This window comes from Oryctolagus cuniculus, chromosome 2 (genome assembly GCF_964237555.1).
Source record: "Oryctolagus cuniculus chromosome 2, mOryCun1.1, whole genome shotgun sequence".
In the NCBI taxonomy this organism is placed as follows: domain Eukaryota; kingdom Metazoa; phylum Chordata; class Mammalia; order Lagomorpha; family Leporidae; genus Oryctolagus; species Oryctolagus cuniculus.
This window is the reverse complement of record NC_091433.1, coordinates 34387333-34412854: the sequence shown is the minus strand read 5'-3', so window position 1 is coordinate 34412854 and position 25522 is coordinate 34387333. Positions and strand designations below refer to the sequence as shown.

The 25522-nt window shown below is 48.5% G+C and overlaps 1 protein-coding gene and 1 long non-coding RNA gene across 5 annotated transcripts in view; one reads left to right on the top strand and one right to left on the bottom strand.

The window, feature by feature from the left end:
* Positions 1-882: 882 nt before the first annotated feature.
* Positions 883-25522, top strand: part of RBM47 (RNA binding motif protein 47) — a 206378-nt gene continuing 181738 nt past the window's right edge. The window contains exon 1 of the mRNA XM_051830835.2: positions 883-1094. The gene's annotated coding sequence lies outside the window, so the exon portion shown is untranslated. The remainder of the gene's footprint in view (positions 1095-25522) is intronic.
* The window catches only part of LOC103352485 (uncharacterized), a 32456-nt gene continuing 13289 nt past the window's right edge, over positions 6356-25522 (bottom strand). Inside the window, exons 3-9 of one of the 4 annotated variants that reach the window (XR_011386216.1) lie at positions 24191-24269; positions 21637-23851; positions 19559-19815; positions 15632-15745; positions 15241-15348; positions 7361-7428; positions 6356-6508 (exon numbers count right to left, since the gene is read on the bottom strand). This is a non-coding gene — a long non-coding RNA (uncharacterized lncRNA). Of the gene's footprint in view, positions 6509-7360; positions 7429-13505; positions 13751-15240; positions 15349-15631; positions 15746-19558; positions 19816-21636; positions 23852-24190; positions 24270-25522 lie in introns of those variants that run through there. The other 3 variants (XR_011386218.1, XR_011386215.1, XR_011386217.1) reach the window with 3 other exon arrangements.

Sequence of the window (25522 nt, the reverse complement as noted above, 5' to 3'; positions counted from 1 at the left end):
TCAGAACAGGAGCAGCTGGGACTAGAACTGGTGCCCATATAGGATGCCAGCACCACAGGCTGAGGCTTAGCCCACTGCACCACAGCACTGGCCCGGGAAATGCTATTTTAACATCCACAAATATAAGAAAGATAATAGGTATTTGCCATAGACATTTTGGGGTCTGGTCTTCTACTTGATTCCCGAGTAGCTTGGATTCTCATCTGCTCTCTGTACTGATAGGACCCTGTGTAATAAATAGTAACTACTAAATTGATGGTTATTTTACATAGATTGATTATCTAGTTTTCCAGAAAGTTCTGGGAGGACGGTATTTGTTATAGACAAAATTTTTATTTTACTTTTTTAAAAATAATTATTTATTTACTTGAAAGAGTTACATGGGGAGAAAAGGAGAGGCAGAGAGAGAGAGAGAGTCTTCCATCCACTGGTTCACTCCTCAGATGGCTGCAATGGCTGGTGCTGCGCCAATCTGAAGCCAGGAGCTTCTTCCCAGTCTCCCACATGGGTGCAGGGGCCCAAGGACTTGGGCCATCCTCTACTGCTTTCCCAGGCCATAGCAGAGAGCTGGATCAGGCTCGAACCGGCGCCCATATGGGATGCTGGTACTGCAGGCAGCGGCTTTACCTGCTATGCCACAGCACCGGCCCCTATAGGCAAAATTTTTAAAATGTCCCAGCCTCATCTCTGAAAGCAGTATGATGAGGTTTCACTGTGGTGATGATAATATGTCCTACAGCTCAGCTGACCCTCAGAAAGTCTGATTATCTGGGTGGAGCTAATCTAATCACACAAGCCCTAAGAAAGAACAGAGTGCTTTCTCCCACTGAGAACAGAGATCGGGACATGGAAGTGTGAGGAGGACTGGCCTATCGTTGAAGGGACCTTAAGAAAAAAATGTTGGAGCCTTAGAGAGCTGAGAGAGGCCCCCTGCGGAGAGCCAGCAAGGAGCGGGGACCTCACTTCTACAACTTCAAGGACCTGGATTCTGCCCATAAGCAGAAGGAACTTAGGAGACGAGCCGCGGTTCTAGGTGCGCACGCAGCTGCCCGGCACCTCGTTTCCAGTCTGGGGAGACTGAGCAGAGAGCGCAGGTAGGCTGCGCGGGACCCGTGCGCTGCGTGCAGGTGGTGGGACACGGGTGGGTATTGTTCTCACGGGCTGCCTTGTTACCCAGCCCCGGAGAACAAATGCAGCATTAGTGCTCTCCTGCCCCAGAGGAGGGGACTGAAGGCTCAGAGGACTGAAGGCCATTGGGTAAAGCCCGTCTCACGAATGTGGTTAGGGCAAGGTTGGACGTAGGCAGGCAGACCCACCCACGGGGCTGTTAAGTATTGAGTTCACCAGCCAGGAGCTCGAGATGAACAAGGAATAAAGCTCTCTCTGGCTGAGAAAAGGATGACTCAGACACTTACTTATTTTTAGAAACCAACATGAAACTACTGGCTGAACAATGGCCTGGGTTTCTGCGGAGATCCTGTCGCGTGGGCGTGGCCGCCGTCGCTGGCTCCACGCCCCCTTTCACGGTGAGCACCAGGTGACCGGTTTCCAAACCGGTGAAGCTGAATGGATTTAGCCAGATTAACATTCTCACAGCAAGACGCAGTTAGGGGAAGAGGCATGTGCGGCCTTGTTAACCGCTGAAGCCCACGCGCAAACGCAGCTCTCCAGGGCCGGGCCGCGGAACTGTCGGCTTCCTGAAGGCGCCCCAGTTGGAGGAGGAGGAGCCTCCAAGAGCAGTTCCCTTTAGGAGGTGGCCCCGGCTGCCCTAGGCGACCTTCCTCCTCTCCTCTGCGTTCACGCCACTCCTCCAGCACTGCCGAGCCTGCCTGGGGGCCCCTTCCCCTCTGCTCCTCCTGGTATGGATGGAGCGTTCTAACTCCTGCGCTTCCCTCCCTCAGCGGTCTGTCCGCTGGAGTGTCTTCCCCCACCACAGGCCACTCTCCTTTCCCTGCTTTGTCCCGCCCTCACCCCCACCCCCCACCCCGTGACAACCTGGTATGCCTGACATTTAGAAATATATCTATTTATGCAGGGTGGGTATGTGGTGCAGAATTGTCATCACATGGAATGCCTGCATCCCATAGGGGAGTCCTGGCCCCACTTCCCGCACAGTTTCCTGGGGGCCGGTGTGCACCCTGGAGGCAGCAGGTGATGGCTCAAGTACTTGGGTCCCTGCCACCCCCCCATGTGGGAAATTTGCATTGAGTTCTGGGCTCTTGGCTTTGGCCTGGCCCAGCCCTGGCTAGTGAAAGCATTTATGGATTGAACCAGTGGATGCAAGATTAGAAGATCTCTCTGTCTCTCTAAATAAATAGCGTGTGTGTGCGCGTGCATGCACACGCACACACACACACACACACACTTGTTGTTGCCTCTCCTGAACTAGAATGTAATATCTAAGAGGGAGCTGGGATGCTTGGTTTATTCATTGCTGTATCCCTAGGGTACAGAAAAATTCATGGCACAGAGTAAGGACTCAGAGAGTCACCAAATGAATTCATGAATCCAGAACAAAAGCCTTGCATCTGTTTAAATAATTTGTCACTCCTGACAAATTGTCACCCCATTCCTAATCCGTCTCTTCCCCTCCCCCATAGCATGCGCTAATCAGTTCAGTAAGGAAAGTTACTTGCATCATTGTACAAAAACCAGAATAAAGATTACAATGAGACACTGTGTATAAGAATAAAGCCTGTCCTTGCCTCTCGGTGGTCATGCGACCTTGGAGAAGTCATTGATTTCACTTGGCTCCAGATGTCTTATCTTTCATTGGAGATAATGGAGTCCTGTTGGGAGGGGCTGGAGGATTTCTTCCTGCGCTAAGATTCTTTGAAGTTAGAACTCGGTTTGTAGAGAATCAGGAAATATTGGTTTTAGCCCTGTGTTAAATGTAAACTGAGTGTGTAATTTAGGGCAAGTCCTTCAACCCATTGTAGGCCTCCAGATAAAACAAAATTTCTTTGAGGTCCATTTGAGGTCAGCTCTCAGTCCCCAGCAGTGGCTGGGGAGGAGCCAGGTTGACCAGATATTCTGGTACTTTCCAGCCCTTAATCTCTCTCCCTACCAGGTCTGGATCAACCTGTTGTTTGCTGAGGAAAGACTCAAGACTACAAAGTTGTTGGTTCAGTAAATATTTTCTGAGCATACGCTGTATGCTGGGGATACTACAGTAAACAATGCAATTCCTGCCCTCTATATCCTAAAGATGGGAAACAGATGGAAAATGAATCAAAACCAATGCGATACTGTGATAGAGTAAGAAATATATGTTAGGTCTTTATGCCGTTCCTACCACAGCTTCTAGAACGCCCATGATTTTCTAAGTGACAAGGTGAAGGAAGTCTCGTTTTCCTGTAAACCTCACCTGAGTTTATGTTAATGAGGTGACTCTGGAGAGTCCCTAGGGAGGGAGGCTGGTTGCCAAGGGAACCGGTCATGTGATTACAGAGTTGGAACTTCCATCCCTACCACCCAGCCTCTGGGGACACGATAAGGGTCAGAGATTGAGTTGAGTTGGTGTCAGAACTCAGTTAAATTGTAGGAAACCCAGTTGGTGTCCACAGAGAATTGAAGAATTGCTTGGTGTGGAAAAATCCACTTGGTGTCAAAAGTGTTGGCATATAAGGAAAAAATTCTTCCCCTTTTAACTATTAACAAGGGCTGGAAAGGATCTGGAAGAGCACTATGATAGAGAACAACACATAGGAACCACTGAGTTAATTTGGATCAGGGAAGATTTTTCTGGGGCATTTAAGGTGAGCCTTAGAGGATGAGAAAAATCCAACATGGGAAGAACCTTCCAGATGAAAGGGGCAAGTGCAGCCGTCAAGGTCTTGAGCATGGGAAGGGTCAGAACATTCCAGAAGGTGACCAAGGCCAATATGTGATACATGTAGTGGCAGTGGCATGAGGCAAGGCCACAAGGCAGGCAGGTCTCCTGCCCATGAGTGAGGCCTGAGAGGCCACAGAGTGAACAATTGTCCTGACTTGTTCAGAACTGAGGGTGTCCTGGGATGCAAGACATTCAGTGCTAAAAATCCTAGAAAGCACTGGGCAGCAGCAGGCACTCAGCACAGCTGTTAGGTCACCACTCGGGACCCCCACAACCGTGCGGAAGTGCCTGATTCAAGTCCTGGCTCTTCTGCTCCCAGCTCAGCTTCCTGCTAATGTGCACGGTGGCAGGCAATGGGTGATGGCTCAAGTAGTTGGGTCCTTGCCACATGGGAGGCCTGGAAGGAACTCTAAGCTCCTGGCTTTTGCCTGGCCCAGCTCTGGCTGTTGCAGGCATTTGGGGAATGAACCAGCAAATGAAAGATCTTCAAATAATATGAAACATGAAATATTCAAATAATATGAAAATAAATAATCTTTCAAAAAAGAAAACCCTGGGCAAAAGAGGTTGAGTTGATCATCATGGCATGGTAAGGAGTTGTGCTTTGCAATAGGCAGTCAGCCACTGAAGAGTGTTAAGTAGAGAATGGCCTGTAGTGGTTTCTATTTCTAAAGGGCATCCTGGCTTCTGTGTGACAAATGCATGGACGAGGACCAAGATGGTGGGCTGAAGGAAACCAAGGACGGGCAGGTGTGAGTGGATGCAGGTAGCTTCTGGAGGTAGAATGGATGGGACTTGGGAGTATGTGTGGAGATAACAAGAGTTAAAGATGACGTCTGGGCTTCCAGCTTTGCTAACCAGGAACAGTCATCTCTCCACATCCGTGAGTTCTGCAGCTGTGGATTCAGCTAACCTTACGTGGAAAGTATTTGAAAACAACTGTCCTTGGACTGAATGTGTAGACTTTTTCTTATCATTATTCCCTAAACAATGTAGTGTAAGAACTACCTACATAGCATTTATCCAATGTTAGATTTTTTTAAAGATTTATTTATTTGAAAGGCAGAGTTACAGAGAGGTAGAGGTAGAGACAGAGAGAGAGACAGAGAGAGAGGGAGAGGGGTCTTCCATCCCCTAGTTCACTCCCCAAATGGCTACAGTGGCCAGAGCTGGGCCAATCCGAAGCCAGGAGCCAGGAGCTTCTTCTGGGTCTCCCCCATGGGTGCAGCAGCCCAAGGATTTGGGCCATCTTCCACTGCTTTCTCAGATCATAGCAGAGATCTGGATTGCAAGTGAAGCAGCTGGGACTGGAACTGGTGCCCATATGGGATGTCGGCATGCAGGTGGCAGCTATGCCACAGCGCCAGTCCCCAGTGTTAGATATTGTAAGTAACCAGAAGCTGGTACTGTGGTGTAGTGGGTAAAGCCACCGCCTCCAGTGCCGGCATCCCATATGGATGCCAGTTTGAGTCCTGGCTGCTCCACTTCCAATCCAACTCTCTGCTATGGCCTGGGAAAGCAGCGGTAGATGGCCCAGGTCCTTGTGCCCCTGCACCCATGGGGAAGACTCGGAGGAGGCTTCTGGCTCCAGGCTTCAGAGCAGTACAGCTCTGGCTGTTGAGGCCATCTGGGGAGTGAACCAGCAGATGGAAGTCCTCAGTCTCTCTCTCTCTCTCTCTCTGCCTCTCCTTAAATAAATAAATCTTAAAAAAAAAAAAAAAAGATATTGTAAGAAACCGAGAGCTGACAAGGTTTTAGATGTGTATAGGTTGTTTGCAACATTATGTATAGACTTGCATAAGGGACTTGAGCATCTTTGAATTTTGGACTCCACAGGGATCCTGGAACCAATCCCCCCAGGATACCAAGAAAAAGGAGAGGGGGACTCAGTGTACAAGTGTGAGCTAGGCAGGGATGGAAGTATCTAGGAGGCCACTGGAGTGGGGGTGTGTAATCATCATAGTGAGGGCACTCTCCCTGTTAATGTTCAAAGTGTTTTGTAAGCAGTAACTAATTAGTTCTCATAATGCTTGTTCTGAGTTGTTAATTACCCGAACCCCATTTTCAGGTCTGGAGAAGAGCAAGTGTCAGTAATTTGCTTAAGGCTGTAGTAAATTATAGAACTAACAGCAATGCCAATTAATTCCTGGTAGTCCTATGCTTTGCCAATCTTTTAGAAGAGTAACTCTTTTGGTTTGAAAGAGTGAGTGGAACAGCATGTGGGAGGCTAAGGTGTAGAGTTTGAGGTCAGTGGATGTGGGGTTGTGTTTTGACTTTGCTCCTTATCACTTACATGCCATGGGGACATATATAAAAATATCCCCGAAGCTCAGTTTCTTTATCTTTAAAATAATTCTTATCTCAGACAGTCATAGGAAAACATGTTCTTACTTTCTGCTGTATATTCTGCCTACAGTTTTGCCCCAAAAACTCACTGCCATTCAAACAGACGTTCTGCAGTCACCCTATCATAAATGAGTGGCAGCCAACACCCCCATGGAGAGGCACTCTCTGCCTCCCATTAACCTAGCTTGATTTCCCTCAATAGCTCTCATTATATCTGACCTATTACATACCCATTTCCATAAGATCTGGGCTGCCAGCTGTTTCAATTCCTGCTGTTATCTCCTGCGTCTAGAAGGATGCTTGGCGTTACTGAGTGCTCAATAATACCTGTTGAATGAATGGATACATTAAATGAAATTATGCATATTAAATACTTCACACTATAAGAACTCAATAATTATCATCACTTACTATATCCCAGTAGGAGTTGGAAACACTCACTTTTATGTATTCTTTGCGTGAGAAACTATTCTAGCAATATTTCTTTATGTGTTTATATTAAAAATGGATCCTGAGGCTGTTATTGAAAAGGCATTTACCAGGTTTGTACTTTGTTTGATTCATGTTCAGAAGACAGTCTTTGCCTGGGTGATTATCATTCTCATTTTGTAGAGAACAATTCTGTGGCCACAGAGAATAAGCCACTTACTATGCACTCACAAACACCATGTGTATGGACCGTTTAATGAATGTACATGGCACTTAGTGGACAAAGCAGCTGCACTGTTACTTTTTCTTGTCTCCTATGTCCATTACAGTATAAATTCTCCTTTATGCGTGTTAAATTCACTCTTGTTCTCATGGCCATTATTCCATGATGAAACTTTAAGACTCTATTCAAATAACCATTGCATGGGAGGAAGCAGGATCATTTTTCATAGGAGCAGCAACCCTAGCTGTATTTTAAAGTAGTTCTGCCTCTCTTACAGTACTTCAGATAAGAAAGTACCCTGAGATGTTGGCGACTATGTGTGAAATCCTTCACAGAGCAGAATATGAATTAGACCATTAATAAATTATAGAGGCTCCATCTTGCCTGAAGAACCTTTCTTTATTCCGAGGCTATTAACAAAGTTTTCTATGGCTGTTCTGCAAAACAGATACATAACTCCGCAGTAGAGAAGCCTCTTTGAAGTAATCAATATCGCCATCAATAAGAGGCGTCAGCTTCCTGCTCACCCAGAAACGGTGCACCAGGGACTCAGCATCACTTGTACAGGACTCTTGGCAGAGAGGCAGACTTCAACCTAACGGGGAGTAAACATCAGACAAGCCAAATGGAGACACATTGTATAAAGTAATCTGCTAATACTGTCCAACAGTGTCAAGGTCAGGAAGGAAACAGGCACTGTGCATATCACTGGACACTGAGGAGACACATCAACTAAACACATTGATGTATGAGCCTGTGTTAGATCCTGGGCGTTCGTGGAAAATTGGTGAAATTCATTAAAGTTTATGGTTCAGCCAATAAAATTGCACCTGTGTTGTCTTCCTCATTTTAATAAGGGTACTGTGCTTCTCTAAGATGTTAGGGACGGGGGTGAGGGGTAGTCATGAACTCTGTGCTATTTTTAATACATGTGTGTAGTCTATATTGAAAAAAACAGTTTTAAAAAATTCTGTGTCTGACTTAAAAAATTTTAAATTATTTTCATTTATTTGAGAGGAAGACAGGCAGGTGGGAAGAGAGCTCCCATCCACTTGCTGTTTAACTCTCCAAATGCCTACACTAGCTCGGGCTGGGCCAGGCCAAAGCTGGGAGCCCCACATGGGTGGTAGGAACCTGATTACTTGAGCCATCACCACTGCCTCCCAAGGTCTGCACTGGCAGGAAGCTGGAGTCAGGAGCTGGCCCTGGGAATCAAACCCTGTCACTTGGATGTAGAATGTGGGTATCTTAAGTCCTGGACTGAATGTCCACTCCTTGTGTCTGATTTTGAAGCCCTGGCTCTTAACCACCAGAATGCATTTTGAATTCTAGGCCACATAGGGATGTGAGATGGTTGACTTCTGGAACTGCGTGGAGAGACACCTGCCTGGTGTTCCAGAGCTAGGTCACATACTTAGGGTATGGGGAAATAAACAAGTGGGAAAAGGAATAAGTACTGGGTCATCTTCAATGAACCATTCATGATTTTTCAGGCTGAAAGCAATGAGACAGAATGTCAGACTTCATAAAACGCTAACGTTCACATGCACCTACTATAGGCCAGGCACTTCTCCAAGTGTTTTCCAAATTTTAATGTATTGAATCTTCACACCCATTCATTGTGCTTGTTCAACAGATGAAGAAACAGACATGGATTTGCAAGTGATTTGCACGGGGCCACAAACCTGATAAATAGGGACGCTGGGATTCAAGCCCAAGCAGTCTGACTCTATGAGCTAAGCTAAGAGGAATTTTATGTTAAATCGCGTGTGGGATTCGGGAAGCACTGGCATCTGTCAGGGTTTAGGGTACTTAGGCCTGGACCTTGAGGTCCTGAAGATCTAGGTCCATGGGCAGGTGTTTTGTGTAATGCTCATTGGCCGGCGCCGTGGCTCACTAGGCTAATCCTCCACCTTGTGGCGCCGGCACACCAGGTTCTAGTCCCGGTTGGGGCGCCGGATTCTGTCCCAGTTGCCCCCCCTTCCAGGCCAGCTCTCTGCTATGGCCCGGGAATGCAGTGGAGGATGGCCCAAGTGCTTGGGCCCTGCACCCCATGGGAGACCAGAAGCACCTGGCTCCTGCCTTCGGATCGGCCGCAGTGCGCCAGCCGCGGCAGCCATTGGAGGGTGAACCAACGGCAAAAGGAAGACCTTTCTCTCTGTCTCTCTTTCACTGTCTACTCTGCCTGTCAAAAAAAAAAAAAAAAAAAAAAAAAAAAGCTCATTTCCCATAGCAGAGTGACTGAGTTTTGAGTCCTGACTCCAGAGTCCAGCTTCCTGCTAATGTGTGACCTGGGAGGCAGCAGGTGATGGTGCAAACAGCTGGATCCCTTTCCCCCACATTACAGACCTGGATTGAGTCCTGGCTCCCAGCTTCAGCCTGGCCCAGCCCCAGCTGTTGCAGGCACTGGGGAGTGAACCAGCAGACGGAAGACCTTCCTCTCTCTGTCTTTCAAACCAGATAAAAAAAAAAAATGGACCCGTGACCATCAGACCATCAGTGACCTGGCCTGGTGAGCATCTTGGCACTGTAGAGAAGGTGCTGAGCCCTTAGCCAGGTTGGCTCTCGGGCTTTGCCCTCAAAGACCTGGCGCGAAAAGATTTCTTTCCAAGCCTGGGGCTCAGTCCTTAGTGTTGGGTATGAGCTTCTTTCTCTCCAAACAAAACCATGTGCGCTAGAAGATCGGTGAGTTTGTCGAGCAAGGATTAAAGCTCCTCCGATACACTGTTGAAACTGTCAGTGAGTCACACCAAGGAGAAAAACGGAAAATACAGCTGGGCCCGAGCAGGTGGAGAAAAGCTAAATTCTACTCATAAAGTCTGATTCATCTAGACTTGGAGCACGTCACAGCCAGCAGATGGGGATTTGTGCTCCCGGGGCTGGCTAGGCCGTTATTTCCTTCTGGGCACAAAGAACTGTGGTTTTGCGCACCTCTGTCTACAATCACCGCTTGCAGACGGGGGATGGAGACTCGAACCTCTGTGCGTGGCTATGGGCCGAGCACTGAGAGTTGTTTACTTTGGTTAAGGACACATCCTGGGAGGGCCCCGTCTGGCAGACGTCGCCTCGTGGGCACGTGATTTGAGTGCAGTGGGATGGTACGGATGCTGCTGTTGAGAGCTGAAGGCGGTTTCTTCTCAGAGGCCCACCTGGATTGCACAGGCTGCTTGAGCCAGTGTTGGCTTGAGTTAGTGTTGTGATAGTGAATGTTTCTTTTTTTTTTCTTTTTAATTTTTTTTTGACAGGCAGAGTCAGACAGTGAGAGAGACAGAGAGTTATAGACAGTGCGAGAGAGAGAGATACAGAGAGAAAGGTCTTCCTTTTCCGTTGGTTCACCCCCCAAATGGACGCCACGGCCGGTGCTGCGCCGATTTGAAGCCAGGAGCCAGGTGCTTCCTCCTGGTCTCCCATGGGGTGCAGAGACCCAAGCACTTGGGCCATCCTCCACTGCACTCCCGGGCCACAGCAGAGAGCTGGACTGGAAGAGGAGCAACCGGGACAGAATCCGGCACCCCGACCGGGACTAGAACCTGGGGTGCTGGTGCCACAGGTGGAGGATTAGCCTAGTGAGCCATGGCGCCAGCCACTAGTGACTGTTTTGCAGCCAGCTGTGGCTGGTGGATGAGCTGATTTGCAGTGTTTGCTGAGTTCTGGAGAGCAAACAGTCCCAGCCTGGCGATTTCAAGCTGCTCATGTGCACCCCTGAATGAAGACTTGGGAAGAGAAGTGAAGAAATGACCTTGAAAGCATAGCTAATAGAGATGAGTGTGTGGCACAGCTGATTCAGCTGCCACTTGTGACTCCAGTCTCCCAGGTCGGAGTGCAGGTTTCAGTCCCAGCTCATTCCGCCTCCCATTCGGGTTCCTGCTGATTCACCTGGGAAAGCAGTGGAAGATGGCCTGTGTAGCTGGGCCCTGCCACTGTTGTGGGATACCAGGATGGAGTCTGGCTCTTGGCTTTAGCCTGGCCCAGACCTGGTTGTGGCCATCTGGGAAGTAAATCAGGATCGAGTGAGCCGTTGGGTGGAAGATCCATCTCTCTCTTCCTTTGAAACTTTTTTTTAAAAGATTTTATTTATTTATTTATTTGAAAGAGTTACACACAGAGAGGGAAGGAGAGGCAGAGAGAGAGAGAGAGAGAGGTCTTTCATCTGCTGGGTCACTTCCCAATTGGCCACAATGGCTGGAGCTACGCCAATCCGAAGCCAGGAACCAGGAGCTTCCTCTGGGTCTCCTATGTGGGTGAAGGGGTCCAAAGATTTGGGCTATCTTGTACTGCTTTTCCAGACCATAGAAGAGAGCTGGATCGGAAGTGGAACAGGAGGGTCTCAAACCAGCACCCATATGGGATGCCAGCACTGCAGGCGGTGGCTTCACCCGCTACACCACAGCACCGGCCCCTCCTTTGAAACTTTTTAAAAGCACAGATAATAGTAAACTAATAAAATAAGAAGTGAGACTGGAGCCACGGCTCACTAGGCTAATCCTCCGCCTTGCGGCGCCGGCACACCAGGTTCTAGTCCCGGTCAGGGCGCCGGATTCTGTCCCAGTTGCCCCTCTTCCAGGCCAGCTCTCTGCTGTGGCCCGGGAGTGCAGTGGAGGATGGCCCAAGTGCTTGGGCCCTGTACCCCATGGGAGACCAGGAGAAGTACCTGGCTCCTGGCTTCGGATCAGCGCGGTGCACTGACCGCGGCAGCCATTGGGGGGTGAACCAACGGAAAAGGAAGACCTTTCTCTCTGTCTCTCTCTCTCACTGTCCACTCTACCTGTCAAAAAAATAAAAATAAAAAATAAGAAGTGATATGTTTTGCATACCCGTTTGTTCACTTTAAATGGAGTTTATTTAGCTAAGTTTAATTTTATTGTGTATTTGTTATTTATTTGAAAGGCAGAGTGACAGAGTGAGAAAAAAAGAGAGAGATCTTCCATCCATTGATTCACTGCCCAGATGCCCACAACAGCTGGGGCTGGGCCAATTACTGCAGGCAGTAACCAGGAACTCAGTCCTGGCGGCCCATGTGGATGGCAGGGATCCAAGTGCTGGGACCGTCCTCTGCCTCCCAGGAACATTAGCAGGAAGCTGGATTGGAAGTGGAGTTGGGACTCAGGCAACAGACACTCCAGTATAGGATGTGAGTGTCCCAAGCAGTGGCTTAACCTCGGTGTCAACAGCACCCACCCCTACTAGAAGTTTATGTAATGAATGTATTGAAGAACTGGCTCACCAACTTTCTGAGAATTCAACAGTCAGCTCTTGGAGCTTGTCAAAGGCAGGGCAAGGCAGCTGGAGCACGGCTGGTGTGGTCCCGCGGCAGGGGCCACTGTGTGTTCTGGAACAAGGCGAGCGCGGTGAGGCTGCCCCGTCACAAGGGAGCTCACCATTCTCATTCAGGGTTTCTCTGTCACTCAGTGAGAACAGCCAGTCTCACTTTATGCATTAGCTCCCAATGCTGGTTATAGAGTGACCCTCATGCAAGCCTCTGATTTTACAAATAAGGAAAGTCAGTCTCGGAAGGATCCTCCATCTACTGGTTCATTCCCCAAATGGATGCAATGGCTAGGGCTGGGCCAAGCCAAAGCTAGGAGCCTGTAACTCCATCCATGATTCTTACATGGGTGCAAAATAATGATGATAATAACAGCTGACGTTGATTAAACTGTTAAATCCCAGCACTGTGCTGCACACATTACATGGAGTATCCCATTTGGGCCTTACAAAAACCATATCAGTAGGTGCTGTTATTCTCAGTTGATGGATAATTTTAAAAAATACTTATTTGAAAGGCAGAGCAAAAGAAGGAGACAGATCTTTCATCTACCAGTTCACTCCCTGAAGTGGCCACAACAACCAGGCCTGGGCCAGGCCATATCCATGAGCCAGGAACTCCATCAGGGTTTCCCAGGTTGGTGGCAGGCGTATCATCAGGAAACTGGATCAGCTGCAGAGCAGCTGGTACTCAAATCAGCACCCCAATATAGGACGTGGGCGGAACCCAGTTTATCACGACACCTACCCCCTCCCCACTCTTCTATTCCATTTTAAGGGCAAGGCGAGGGAAAGGCAGTAGGATGAAGTGCCATGTGCAAGGTCAACTCTCTGGGCTGATAAAAGCCAGTGGCAAACCTGGGTAAGAAAACTGGGGTTTTGGGGCAGGTGTTTAGCCTCGTAGTTAAGACACTGCTTGGGGGCCCAATCACTTGGACCATCATCCATTGCTTTCCCAGGCGTATTAGTAGAGAGCTGGGTCAGATATAGGATGTCAGTGTCATAAGTAGCAGCTTAACCTGCTGTGCCACAAAGCCAACACCTACAGGTGAAGTTTTTAAAGTACAGTTCCCTGCTAATATGCCTGAGAATTCAGTGGAAGATGGCCTGAGTGCTTGTGCCCCTGCACCCATGTAAGAATCATGGATGGAGTTACAGGCTCCTAGCTTTGGCTTGGCCCAGCCCTAGCCATTGCATCCATTTGGGGAATGAACCAGTAGATGGAGGATCCTTCTCTCTATCTCTCCCTCTTGTGTATCTCAGCCTTTCAAATAAAAAATAAACCTTAAAAAAAATGAACATTAGCTTTTCATATGCTCTCTAAGGTACCCTTGAGAAATTGAATCTCCAGATCTGAGCAAAAGCGACTGTGACAAAAACCAACTCCTTTCATTTCCTTTCTTATTTTATAAATTTTATTTAAGAATTATTTATTTTCATTTTATTTGAAAAGCAGAGAGACAGAGATCTTCCGCCTCCTGGTTCACTGCCCAGGTGCCAACAGCGCTGAAGCTGAGAGCTGGGAACTCCATCCAGGTCTCCCACATGGGTGGCAGGGATCTAACTTCTTGAGTCATCAGCTTCTGCCTGCCAGGGTGCACAGTAGCAGGAATCTGAGATTGGAAGCAGAGCCGGGACTTGAACCTGGTACTCTTAAACGGAATAACATGCTATGCATTAGTGATCCAACAGTTTGTCATAATATCTTTAAAGGCTTTTCTTTCTTTCTTTTTTTTTAAATTTTATTTGACAGGTAGAGTTAATAGACAGTGAGAGAGACAGAGAGAAAGGTCTTCCTTCTGTTGGTTCACTCTCCAAATGGCACCACAGCCAGCGCTGCGCCGATCCGAAGCCAGGAGCCGGGTACTTCTTCCTGGTCTCCCAAGCAGGTGCAGGGGCCCAAGCACCTGGGCCATCCTCCACTGCCCTCCCGGGCCACAGCAGAGAGGGGGACTGGAAGAGGGGCAAACGGGACTAGAACCTGGCGCCCATATGGGATGCTGGCACTGCAGGCGGAAGATTATCCAAGTGAGCCATGGTGCCAGCCCCCTTTAAAGGCTTTTCAAAGCACCTTCACACAGTATGTCTCATGATGCTCTTTGCATTGTTTCTAAGCCCAAACATTCAGAAACTACATACATGTCCATTAGGATGGATACAGATTAAATAAATGTTGGTAGATGCACAATTGGAAATTAATAGCCTTTTGAAAGAGTAAGGTAGAGGCTGGTGCTGTGGCGTAGCAGGTGAGGCTGCTGCCTACAGTGCCGGCATCCCCTGTGGGCACCAGTTTGAGATCCTGCTGCTCCACTTCTGATCCACTCTCTGTTATGACCTGGGAAAGCAGTAGAAGATGGCCCAAGTCCTTGAGCCCCTGCACCTGCATGGGAGATCCAGAAGAAGCTCTTGGCTTCTGGCTTCAAATCAGCCCAGCTCCAGCCATTGTGGCCATTTGGGGAGTGAACCAGCAGATGGAAGATCTCTCTGCTTCTGCCTCTGCCTCTCTCTAACTCTGCCTTTCAAATAAATAAATAAATCTTTAAAAAAAAGAGTGATGCAGATTCATAAGCACAGATAGAAACAAATTACATCTCCAAGTCAGACTGTAACTGAACAAAGCGAGGGCAGAACCACACCAGTCACATGGAAGGAGGGAAAACTATACAGGCAAGTGTGCTTGCCCATCTGTTGATGTTTTTTTTTTTTTTCTTAAGATTTTTTTTTTTTCATTTACTTGAAAGAGTTAGAGAGGGAGAAACAGAAGGAGAGATCTTCCATCTGCTGGTTCATTCCCAAAATGGCCACAATGACCAGGGCTGGCCCAGGCTAGAGCCAGGAGCCAGGAGCTTCCTCTAGGTCTCCCATGAGGGTACAGGGGCCCAAGGGCTTGGGCCATCTTCTGCTGCTTTCCCAGGAGCAGTAGCCAGGAGCTGGATCAGAAGTGGAGCAGCTGGGTCTCGAAAGGGTGCCCATATGCCAGCCTCCCAGGTGGAGGCTTAGCCCACTATGCCACTGCGCAGGTCCCTGTGGATTTCTAAAGGGACACAGCCACCCAGCGGGGGCCTCTTGTAGCCTGGGGCTGGAGCAGACGGGAACGACATTTTTACAGCCTGTCTGGACCTTCACTGTGCGCATGTGTTACCTGTTCACAAAAGCTCCCATTCGCAGCCAGCCTCTCTGCCCCCTCCATTATACCCGCGTGTTGTAGGGAGCCAGATTTTATGCTGCTGGAGGCCGAGGATCTGGAAGCCTGTGGAAAAGCGAGTGTTCAGTGTTAGGCAGCAAGTGAAGTGTGGAGGTCCGGCTGAGACAGTCTCTGGCTACCCAGGTGGGTGGGACTGGGCTCCACACTGCCTCCCTCTTGGCCCTGGCCTGTGCTGTTCTCACTGAGGATAGACCCCTGATTAGTCAACAAGGGGAGTTACCTAAATAGGGGGCAGAGTAACGACACACATAGATTCTGGAACAAGGTGGACTTGTGTGGATGTGGCTTTTGCCACTTTCTGCTGTGTGGCTTAGAGCAAGTTACTTACCCTCTCTTTGGCTCAGATTCCATAGGTATAAAAGGCGCGTAGTAATGAGACCCTTTAGGTTTGTTGTGAGGATTGGAGGTCACACTGGCACAGAGTAAGTTATAGACATGTTTGCTGTATTAATAAAAATAAAATAGCGTAGGCATTGGCTTCATTTACTAGAAATCAGCTCCTCTTCTTGTCTTTGTGTTTCCATCACCCAAGCTGTCTCCCATTAATTCTTTTTGTAAAAATAATTTTTTTTTGAAAGGCAGAGTTAGAGAGACAGAGGGGTCTTTCATCGGCTGGTTCACTATCCAAATGTCCACAATGGCCAGGGCTTAGCTAGGCCAAAGCCCAAAGCCAGGAGCTTTATCCGGGTCTCCCAAGGACTTGGACAATCTTCTGCTGCCTTCCTAGGTGCATTAGCAGGGAGCTGGATTAGAAGCAAAGCAGACAAGACTCAAACCGGTGCCCATATGAGATGCCAGCTTTGCAAGCTTTACCCACTACACCACAATGCCAGCTGTTCCATTAATTCTTTAAGAGCAATGACTATGGTTGCATCATTTTTACATTGCACACATCAGGAATAGGCGTTTGGCCTCACAGTTAAGGTGCAGGCTGAGATGCTGGCATTCCAATGTGGGTGCCTGAGTTTAAGTCCCAGCTCTGCTTCTGATACCAACTTCCTGTTAATGCACAATGTGGGAGGCAGCAGGTACCAGGCCATCACAGGCATTTGGGGAGAGAACCAGAAGATGGGAGCCATCTGCCAAACCTCCCTGCCCTTCTGTGTGTGTGTGTGTGTGTGTGTTTACTTCTCAAATTTCAAAAAATAAAATTAAAAATGTATATATACCACCTAGTACCTTGAAAAAAGCCTTGCATGCAGTAGGTGCACAATAAATATTTGCTAAGTGAATTGAGATATTTAGCTTCCAGATCCAAATATGCTGCTCCAGTATTCCCTGTCCTTGGCAATAGGGCATTTATTTATTTGTTATTTACTTTACTTGCAAGGCAGAGAGACAGAAAAAGAGAGACTATTAGAGATCTCCCATCTGTTGGTTCACTCCCCAAATGCCTACAACAGCTGGGACTGGACCAGACTGAAGCCAGGAGCCAAGAATTCAAACCAGGTCTCCCAACGTGTGTGGCAAGAGCCCAACCACTCAAGCCATCACCTGTTCCCTCCCAAGGTGTACATTCGCAGAAAGCTGGAATCCAGAGCAGAGCTGGGACTCAAAACCCAGGCACTCTGATACTGAATGTGGGTGTCCCAGGAGCTGGCTTAATCCCTGTGCCTTCCCTGGCAACAAGACTTTAGAACTATTTTTTTTTAAATAGTAAAATAAAGGATGCCGACACTGTGGTGCAGGGATTAAACTGCTGCCCACAGTGCTGGCATACCATGTGGCACCGGTTTGAGTCCCAACTGCTCCACCTCTGATCCAGCTCTGTGCTAATGTGCCTGGGAAAGCAGCAGAGGGTGACCCAAGTGCTTAGGCCCCTGCACCCACATGGGAGACCCAAGTGAACTCCTAGCTCCTGGCTCCTGGCTTCAGCCTGGCCATTGCAGCCACTTGGGGAGTGAACCAGTGGTTAGAATTTCTCTCTCTCTCTCTCTTCTCTCTCTCTCTCTCTCTCTATCTCTCTCTCTCTCTCTCCTCCTGAAACTCTGCCTTTCAAATAAATAAATCTTTTAAAAAACCTAAAATATACATAATAAAATTTGACAGTTTAACAAAATATTTTAAAATATTTTATTATTTTAAAGATTTGTTTATTTATTTGAAAGGCAGGGATACAGAGAGAAAAGGAGAGAGAGAGATCTCTCATCTGCTGGTTCACTTGCCCAATAGCCACAATAGCTGGGACTGAGCCAGGCAAAAGCCAGGAGCCAGGAACTCCATCCAGGTTTCCCACATAGAAAGCAGAGGTCCAAGTACTTGGGCCATCTTCTACTGCTTTCCCAGGCACATTAGCAGGGAGCTGGATTGGAAGTGGAGCAGCTGGGACTGGAACTGGTGCTTATATGGGATGTCAGCATCACAGGTCATGGCTTAACCCCCTGTACTACAACACCAGCCCCCACTCTGTTTTAGGAGCATTTTTAAAAGATACCAGGGGGCTGGCGCCACAACTCTGGCACCGCGGCTTACTAGGCTAATCCTCCGCCTAGCGGCGCCGGCACCCCAGGTTCTAGTCCCGGTCGGAGCACCGGATTCTGTCCCGGTTGCCCCTCTTCCAGTCCAGCTCTCTGCTGTGGCCCGGGAAGGCAGTGGAGGATGGCCCAAGTCCTTGGGCCCTGCACCCGCATGGGAGACCAGGAGAAGTACCTGGCTCCTGGCTTCGGATCAGCGCTGTGCACCAGCCACAGCGGCCATTGGGGGGTGAACCAACAGCAAAGGAAGACCTTTCTCTCTGTCTCTCTCTCTCACTGTCCACTCTGCCTGTCAAAAAAAAAAAAAAAAAAAAAAAAAGATACCAGGGGTGGTACAGTGGGTTAAGCTGCTGCTTGCGACACCTTCATCCCATATCAGAGTGCCGGTTAGAGTCCCAGCCACTCTACTTACTATCCTGCTTCCTGCTAATACATCCTGGGAGGCAGCAGCTGATGGCTCAGATGCATGGGCTCCTGCCCCCAGATGGGATTCCTGGCTCCTAGTTTCAGCCTGGCCCAGTCCTAGATGTTGTAGGTATTCAGAAAGTGAAACAGCCAATAGAAGATCTCTCTGTCTTTCCTTCTCTTTCTATCACTCTTTCAAATAAATATCTTTAAGAACAAAACAAAAAAATATTCACAATAGTGACTGTCCATTGAATGACCTATGATGATGGTAAGAGTGTAAATGGGACTGGCGCTGTGGTGCAGCAGGTTAAAGCTGCAGCCTGCAGCGCTGGCATCTCGTATGGGTGATGGTTTGAGTCCTGGCTGCTCCACTTCTGATCCAGCTCCCTGCTAATGTGCCTGGGAAAGCAGTGGAAGATGGCCCAAGTTCTTGGGCCCCTACATCCATGTGGGAGACATGGATAGATCTCTGGGCTCCTAGCTTCAGTCTGACACAGTCCTAGCCATTGTGGACATTTAGGGAGTAAACCAGCAGATGGAAGGTCCTGTGGGGAGCAACTCGGACTAGACTAAGTTACTGGAATTAAGACTTATTCTATGCATTTGCTCTCCCACAATATGGCGCTGGGAGAGGAGTAAACAATTTCTATGCAGCTGCCTCTTGCCAACTTGAGTGATGACCTGCAGGAGCTGATCCTGCTCCTGATTGGAGGAGAGCAGCGTACTCGGCGTGTGGGTAGCAGAGTTGGGATTGGTGGAAGAGGACTATAAAGGAGGAGAGAGACAACATGCACCAGGAACATCTAAGGGGAACACCTGAGGAACATCTGAGCAGCCCCCGAGAGAGCCAGCCGGCGGTGTGCCACTCCCCCGCGGAAGTGGGGAATGTGGCAGGGGGGGCCCGCCCCTCCACGGAGGTGGAGGGACGGTAGCCAACCCGGGAAGAACCAGCAGCAAACCCGGGAAGGGCCGAGCAGACGAAAGAACAGCGCAGGGTCCTGTGTCGTTCCTCCGAGAAGAGGGGGAGTGACAAGGTCCCTCTCTCTGTCTCTTTCTCTCTTCTCTCTCTCTGTAATTCTTTCAAATAAGTGAAGAAATCATCTTCTCTCTCTCTCTCTCTCTTTTTTTTTTTTTAAGTGTAAACAGGCTGTGAGGATTTGGTAGAAAGCAGAAATCTTCCCAGCCCAGCCCATCATCTCTCCTCTCTAGAGACAACCACTAATCATCTCCATACCTCCTTGGATGAGAGAAGAACATGAACACTTAGGTGACCTGCATTTAAATCCTGGCACTACCACTGGTGAGCTGTGTGACCTCAGGCAAATCACTTACCCTCTCTGTCTTTGTGAGATAAGGATAGTGATAGTACTGACCTCCTCCGTGCCGTGAGTTGATGTGTACGGAGTGTTTTCAAGGTGACTGATTCATAATAATATCTTGGTGCATACAGATGCAATATGCAAGTTTACATGCATCAGAGTAACACAGTGTGAGAACCGTGCATGCGGGACAGGATGGGTGGTGTCTTCTGCTAGAACATTCTTTGGGAAGCCAGGATTCCTGTTCTGCTGGTGCCACTGACCAAGCTTGCTGGCCTTCAGACTCTACATTCAAATCTTTGTTTTCTCACCTGTGAAATGAGAACATTTGGCCAGATGAGTTCCAAGAGCCCTTTCACGCTTACCAGTCTCTTTCTACCTCTAACAGGTTTGGAAAGTGTCAGGACTTTTTAAAGGAACTTAGAAAGTAAAGAGTAACGCATAGGGAGCACAGCAGGCTCCTCAGATGGGCGTCAGTGCCTCAGTGGGACCGAGACTCGGGCCGATGCTGCCACCTGCATGAGTCTGGTTTCTCACATCCTCTTTCAGAGGAGCTACGCCCCATCCCTCCACATTGAGGTTCAATGTCAAGTTTATACATTCCAGTTCTAAATGGCCAAAGGCATTCTCGGTCAGACTTGACGACTCATAGGGATAGTTTGCCCCCTTTTTTAATCTGACCAAAATCTAAAATTACTGCCCCAGTACATGATTGAGTGTTTTTGCTTGATTTTTTTTTTAATGAGGTAAATCTTGCCAGTTGATCATCTCTGGTTATTTTCCGATATGCTTGGCCAGATGGCACTTTCGGTGACAAAGAGGTTTCGCTTTGTTCTATGTCTTCTCTGCAGTGTTTCTCAGGTTAGCATCTCCGCTCAGGCTGACTTTTTGCAGAGCCCAGAAGCTTAGACATTCAATGGTGAACACTGATGGGGGGAGCTCGCTGGGTCTGATTAGCCTGGTAACGTCATCTACTCTATTTGATGGCAAGTTCAAATAAGATTAATCGTATTTCCTGTTTGGATACTCTGATTTTCAGCACTTAGAAGTCCAGTATTACTGTTGTTATTACTGCATTATTGCTGTTATTGTAGTATTAATAATGAATATTGAATAGGACATTCACAAAACCTTTTAACATATTACCTGATTGGAGCTATACTGTTATCCTTTGAGGTAATATAACAGGGTAGATCAAGCTTCAGAGCTGTCATAAATTGAGTTGAATTCCACGTCTGCCCCTACTAACTGTTCTTTCGATTTAGGGACCCTCAATGTCCTTATCTGAGAAACGGGTTTAATAATGTCTAATTCCTACAATTGTGGGTAGATCGAGACATACAACATGGAGTCCAGCACGGAAGGTATCAGTAAGCAGAGCCATTGCTGCTCTTGCTGGCAGTCTTTCCCCTTTTCTACACGAGGAAACTGAGATTCAGAGAGATCACGGGATCGACGTGGGTTGTTTCTCGCACGGTGATGAAGCTGTGATTCACACACATCTCCTTTGGATTCAGAACTTGCCTGTATTCTTTCCACAGCACAACACTGCCAAGCGAAAGAGCTCTTTCGGTAAACTCAAAATGCCTAGCTTTGATGTTTAGCTTGTTAAAAGGATATTATTTGCTGTTGTTGTTTGAACTCTTTGCTTTTTTATTTGAATGACAGAGCATGGCCATCAGGCTGATTCATTCCGCAGATGGCTGCAATGCCTGGGGCCCACAGCCCCGAGCTGGAACTCAATCCAGGTCTCCCACGTGCACGGTAGCAGGAGCACAGCCACTTGAGCTGTCACAGCTGTCTCCCAGGGTCTACATTAGCAGGAAGCTGGAGGCAGCCAGCGCCAGGGATTGGACCCAGACACTCTGACGTGGGATGGCGCATCCTAACCAGCATATTAACCACTTTTCCAAATGCCTGCCCAGATATTTGCTGTTTTTAAAAACCTGTTTGAGTATTTGTGATTTTCCTTATTTCTGTTTCCCTCCTGAAAGTTTCGTCTTCTTCTTTCTCTTTCACTTAGTAGAAGCCAAATTAGAGAGTTTGAAATGCATAGCAATACAGTTCTTGGATTGGTTTCTGACTCACTATCTTTTTAACCCAACAGCTTGAAATCACATTCCATTGCCTACCTCTTGGCCTCCCAAAGTCTCTGGAGCTGGGAGTTCGCTTCCATGGTGTCTAGCACAGCTCCCTTGTGACACCGAGGAGAAAACAGGAGGCAAAGTTAGTGCAGAAGTGCAAACTGGTGGAGGCAAAGCTAGTGGAAGAGCCAAAACTAATATCCACATATGCTATTCCGGTCCTGGTTTCTTTCTTCCCTGCTCTCAGTGAGCATTATCCTTCCTGTACCCTTTTCCTAAAACCACCCTGCATTATCTTCATAATCCTAGGTGATGGAGTCAAGGTTCATTTTGAATATCAGTAGTTACACAATTGTGACACTTGAGACACACCAGTCATGAGACTAGCAATGCTTCTTTGCAAATCACAGCTTTCACGTTGGGAGTCTCCTCCCAATTTTTTTGTTCTGGTCTTTGGGCGGTAACAGCAGGCTTTCTCGTGACAAACCTAAGCCTTCCTGCTTCGCACTGCATGGAAAGTAGGGCAGTGCCTGCCGATCCCTAGGCATTTGAGTGGGTTTCTTTGGTCCTAACCAACATTAGGAAGTGGAACAGCTAAATCCCAGGCTCCCCACCCTTGTTTCTTAACTTATCTTTCCCTCTTGCTTTGCGTTCCTTCTTCCTTTTTCAGCCAAACACCCTGCTAAATCCAAATTTGGAGAACTGCCAAAAGTTAGGCTTCTTTAAATGCAGTCCTCTAAAAGACCCCTGTCCCCTTCTTTCTCCCACAGTGACAGTACCTACCCAACAACACAGGGAGCTTACAGAGGCGCATTCAGTGTCGAGTCACGACGAGTCCTGACTATTTTAAATACCTGACAAATCGAACAGCATTGGTCATCTTGTGTTCTGAACTGTGCATGAAATATTTTCAGACTCTTCGTGTCATTTTCGACGTAGGTTTCCTTCCTGGCTAGATCTCGGGCCAGTCATTGAGCCTGCATGAGCTTCTCTTTGCCCTCTGTTGAATAATAGCTAGGCTAGCTCAAGGGGCTGACATGGGAAATGAGCGTGAGCGGCCCCCCACTAGGCTGCCCTTACTAAAAGCTAATGCCACCCCGTTTTCTGCCCCTCTTTCGTGAGCTGACCCCTCTTCAAGCCCTCCTGACTCTTTGCTCCTTCCCACCCATTGGGAACGTGGTTGAACACGAGTTCATGTTCCAGTGCCAGCTCCCCGTTTCTTATGCTTCAGGCTGTTGGGTTCATTTCCATTTCTACCCAGCAGGGAAGACTAACTTTCCTTTTCAGGACTCTGGGCTTGGTTTCTGTTTGTTTGTTTGAAGTCTAACATTGCGGGGACTCGGCCTGCCCCTTCAATTCCTTCTAGCCCCAGCTCCTCACGGGGGATTAGATCTTCCTTGGCAGTGAAATGTTCAAGTAGCACTGCAGGCAAAGCCCTGAAAGTCATTCAAACCAGCCTTCCCATTGAATCCACAGCTCTGGATTCCCCCATGGGATTACAGCTCATTTGGGGCTATTTATGCAGTCCTGGGTTGACTCTCAGAGCTGGTTTCTGCTGTCACCCTGTGATTAAAAACTACCAAGATAGCAGAGTGGTTAAGTACTGATGGCATCTCTGAGATGCCTCCGGGCTTATCTGCACTGATTTTCATGTGGCCAGTTAGTTGGGTTTGCACCAGCCCTGGGGCCCCACTCAATCTCGAACCCTTGGAATTTACTCCCTGGATTCCTAGAGGCCCTGGCGAGTCCATCTGGAGCCTTGCCCTGCGAGACAAGGGGGCCCCTCTTTGCACTCAGATCACAATCAGAATCAGCCCAGTGGGAGGGGCAAGGAGAGGTTTCCAAATGCCTTCTCTAGATACAATGAGAATTCCCCTTGGCCCAGAGCTGCTGGGTCAGGAAAATGACATCCAACTTCTTACTGTGGACACAGAAATGATAGGCAGGAAATCATGACCAAAGGGACATTTCTTCATTCAGCAAATATTTACTGGGCATCTCCTCTGCACAGGCAGCCTGCGAGGGCTTTGATTTATAAAAATAAGCCATTGTTCCTCGCGAACAAGGTCAGGTACACCCACACAGAGCTGTGATGCGGGAGACTGGTGTGGCGGTAGAGGTCTGTGTGAAGGCCCAGCGATCTCAGACCAAAGATGCCTCCCACTGCAGAGGGCGGGACGTGGTGGATGGGAGATGACGTCACACAGGTGGTCACGGCAGAGCCTTCCAGAACGAAGCTCTCTGCAGACAAGTGTTGTAAGGCCTAAAGTTGGGGAGACAAAACAGGCTGGTTTGAATTCCTTCAGAAGTAGGCCCAGAGATAAGGACTTGGGCACAATCTTCATCTGGGAGATGGCCCCAAACAGAAGTAGGGGAGTGGGAATGGAAGGAGGGTGTGCCAACCAGACACTGGCCTTCGTGGGGGATTGGAGGCCAAGCCCTGGCCCCTCAGGGGTCAGTGTAGAATGTGGCTCAGTGTCTTCTCCGCGGGAGGGCAAGGGTGCTGGAGGGGGAAGTTGCTTCTGGCTTGCTCTGCTGGGGGTGCCCCCGCAGTCAGTGGAAAGCCACAGAAAGAGTCATAGGTATTTGAAGCAGCTTTTACCTTGTCCGGGCAAATGCATCTGCTACAGAGGACCAAAGGCACACAGATGTGATAAGTGCACAGTAAATTGTAGCTCATCCTGGAAGTGGAAAGAGGTAAAAGTGGAAGCCAAACTGTGTACATTGTTAAGGAGCTGGCTCTTCGCCTCCCCTCCCCTTCCCTCCCTTCCCTTTCTTCTTTTCTTAAGATTTAGTTCATTTATTTGAAAGGTGAAGTTAGAGAAAGACAGAGAGAGAGAGAGAGGTCTTCCATCTGCTAGTTCACTCCCCAAATGGTCGCAACACCCAGGACTGGGCCAGGCTGAAGCCAGGAGACTGGAACTCCATCTGAGTCTCCCACCTGGGAGTACTTGGGCCATCTCCTGCCTTCCCAGGCCATTAGCAAGGAGGGGTCTGAGGTGGAGCAGCCAGGAATTGAACCAGTACTCATATGGGATGCTGGCATCTCCAGTAGCAGCCCAACTCACAATGCCAGCCCTAGAATCTTCCCTCCCTCCCTCTCCCCTCCCCTTTTTTATTTGAAAGTCAGAGTTCCATAGAGAGAGGAGAGACAGAGAGAGAGAGGTCTTCCATCTGATGATTCACTCCTCAATTGTCTGCAACGGCCAGAGCTGAGCCGATCTAAAGCCAGGAGCCAGGAGCTTCTTCTGGGTCTCCCACGTGGGTGCAAGGGCCCAAGGACTTGGACCATCTTCTACTGCTTTCCCAGGCCATAGCAGAGAGCTGGATCAGAAGTGGAGCAGCCGGGACTTGAACCGGTGCCCATATAGGATGCTGGCGCTTCAGGCCAGGGTGTTAACCCCGCTGCGCCACAGCGCTGGCCCTAGAATCTTTTTTTGACTGGGGATGGGTAGGCATTGGAATGCTCGGCTCAGATGAAACAAGTGCCATGCAACCACATGGCTGAGTGACACAGAGCCACAGGCCCTGGCAATATAATGGGTAGACCAATCAGTAGCACTTACGTGGACATGAGTGAATTGTTCCTTCATCTGTACTCTCAGTCAAGCAGGGCCCTTGCAAGGGCCAGCACGGTGGCACAGCAAGCAAAGCTGCTGCCTGCGACGCCAGCATCCCATGTGGGTGTAGGTTCAAGTTGTGGCTGCTCCACTTCCAACCCAGCTCCTGGCTAATGTGCTCGGGAAAATAGAAAATGGCCCTGTGTGTGTGTGTCTCCCTCTGTTAACTCTATACCTTTCAAATAAATAAATCTGTTAAAGAGGCGGGGCTCTTATATTATTCTAATAATAATTGTGCCTGTCCATGCTTACCCAACTGACCATCAATATAGGGATTATGATTTCATTCACCAGCTCAGGGATTACACAGCCCA